The following is a 3,019-nucleotide window of genomic DNA, read 5'->3' as shown; positions in this document are numbered from 1 at the left end:
AGAAATCACTTTTGAGAAGTTTTTTGCAGTCCAACAGCTAATCAAGGAAACTCACCMCAAGGAACTGAACACATTTAATTTCTCCAGAAATCATGAAATACACCTAGCCAGTTGCCTCTAAATACAAAATCCAGTTATGCAGCAACCCATACTGCTAACACTGTGCATGGCTTGACGCTTGCCTACAAAGGCATCGCCGCCACGAGCGCCCGCTCACTGCTTGTTGAACAACGCCTTCAGAGCTGACTACTGTAGTCTTTTCTTTGCAATAAAARCCACGCAGCATAGAAATATACGTCAAAAACAGACTTTGAAAAGGTAAAAGTGTAGTTTCTACTAGTTGTAGCTTTTAAACAGCTGCACACTGACAGAAGACTTTAGAGCACAACAGGGGTGTGTTTGCTGAATATTTTGTTCACAGAGTTACCACAAAAAATTTAAAAGGCTTCCAGAAACCCTAGCCAGAAATGCATACCACAAGCATAGTCCTTCCACTAACAAAGCAGCCTTTAGGGTGGGTTTGTTTATGCACTAAGCTGTTAAAAGCATTCAGAGGTACCTCCACCTATAAGGAAACACATTCCTAAAGGTACGCTGGAACAAAGAAGTCCTCTCTCCCACCAAACATCTCCAAAACTGCAGCAGAGAACAGACTGCTTCCCAACATCTTTCATATAATCCTGTTTGTGTTTCTGCAATTCAAACAGACATCCGCGAAGCCTGTGGGTGTCTGCACAGCCTGTTCGCAGGCTTCAACTTCAGCAAATTTAAAGGATTGGGATGAGGAGGAGTATCGGGAATTTTCTCCACAGAAACCAAAGCCAATATGTAACAGTAAGGTTTAAGGCCCTCAGTTATAGTGCTATAAAATGAACATTATAGGAGAGTCCMAGTGTTGTTTACTTACATCGTAACTTTTTTAACTTTACAACACCAGTAAAGTAAAGATGAAAAGGACAGAGCGCCTGKGCAGCTGAATTCTTCAGCTATGAAGTCTTTTCTTTAAAACATAGTTTTCTGAAAAGTAAAAACAGGAGTAATGCAAGTTACATCAACTAAGGTACAGCAGCACATTAGAAATACTGGTGATGCCGATTCTGAAGCACAGAGATCCCCAGGACAGCAGCAGCCCAAACTGGTAAGGCTGGACGTGGCTGCCCAAGCGTGAGCACATCGCTTCTGGCCCTAAGCTGGACTGCGCGAAACCAGCTCGGGTCTCCTCTGCACCCACTGTGCATCTATGTGCAATGCAGCTAATCCTCCCGTGATCAGCAGGACAGGGCCGACCACTATGCACAAGAAAAATGCCAACACCACTTCACTGAACAAGACCAAGACAAAGCATGGTAGCCTGCCTCAAATCCCGACCCTACTGAAGTCAACTGGAATTTTGTCCCTGACTTACAGCACTGGATTTCACCAGCTCGGGTGTCCTAATCTGACTATTTACTACATCACAGTGCTTTTCAATTCCTACATTTAAAAAGTTTAACATAGTCCTGAATAGAGCACATTTAAAGGGAAGAATTGTGCACTGAAATGTGATCTCGGGAGGAGATACTGGGTCAGATTCAGAGCAGGCATAAGCAGATGTGGGACTGGAGTAACTGTCCATGCTTCCAGCGGGGCTGAACTTAAAGCAAATGCTTGCAAATATTGTATAACACCAATAATCTCCTAAAGGGTTACGGCTATGCTTGCTTATAATTAAATTAAATAGTCAGGAAAACCATCTGCTCACATTACTGCATCTTCATCTCGTCGTAAGCATTGCTGTCAGAAGTCACCCTGCTTCCCAGTTTTATTCTCAGTAAAAGCCTACTTGAGAAATTATACTCATTTATACAGCTAGTACTAGTAACCTCTTTGTTTTTTAACCCTTTCTTTATTCCTTCACCACTTAAAGCTTGATTTTAATTTCTTCCCCTCCTGTACTTCTGTGRCACAACGGCTACTGTTTCCCAGAAATGTGTCCTACCCATAAAATTGTGGGTGTGTGTTTGGGGAGACTCTGAAAGCTGCGCTACTGCTATTCAGGAAAACAGCACAGACTGGATTTCAGATGTGAAAACTCAGACTACAGACATTTCAGAGCAAGGGTTTGTCTGCAAGATTCCTTTTCACTGCTCCCTACAGCACATRCTATCACAACACAAAATGGAAGTGAGCCTCTTCTCACAAGCACCTTTACCTGCAACCAAGACTAAATGCCAACACAATGTGGCAAGTTTTCCAAGGAAAACAAAGCAAAGGAAAACCTAYGTCATCCTAAAACGAACACCATTTGGGCATCTCTGCAGCTAAGCTGTGTTGGGAGGACACAAATACAAGCTACAATCTTGGACAGTAGGAGAAAACACAGGTGCAACTCAGGCACACTATATACAAAAACAGATTAAGACATATTTGRCATACATCTATAAAATTATAAACTAACACTAAAATCACCATTTGATTTCAGCCATGTGTCCATGAGAAACAATAAGGTTGAATTCATAGGCTGCTTGATAATTTCCYTAAAATAACGTAGACACCAATGCTTGGACTAACCTTGCAATTATTCATTCCTCAGTTCTTACAGAGGAGTTGYTTGTAGGAAAAACAAGAAACCACAAGAAACATGTTTTTTTCTTGCTATATATGTGTTGAGATCAYAATGGGGAACATGGAAGTATTTGCATGTGTAGAAATAGACATATTTTTTATATAAAGACAATGACAGAAATCTGAAGCTTTGATTATTGCATTTGAGAAAATGCGGTCATGCTGAAGCGTTATTTTTAAAAATATTCTTTATCTTCACATGCTGGCTAAAATTAAAAATGGAAGYGACAATCAGTACAAGGAAGGATTTCTTTTTCTTTTTTTTTTTAAAAAAAAACACCGTCAATTTTAAGCCAGAACAGAAGCAGGAAGTACAGGAAGTTTCACAGGAAAGCTAGTCAGTTTAATTTTATTGATGGAAACTACTCCAAATTTCCTTTTAATATTTGAATACAGAGCAGATATTAATCTCTGA

The sequence above is a fragment of the Rhea americana genome, unplaced genomic scaffold (genome assembly GCF_003343005.1).
Source record: "Rhea americana isolate MKP2758 unplaced genomic scaffold, rheAme1 scaffold_8, whole genome shotgun sequence".
NCBI lineage: Eukaryota > Metazoa > Chordata > Aves > Rheiformes > Rheidae > Rhea > Rhea americana.
Note: the sequence above shows the minus strand (reverse complement) of the source record.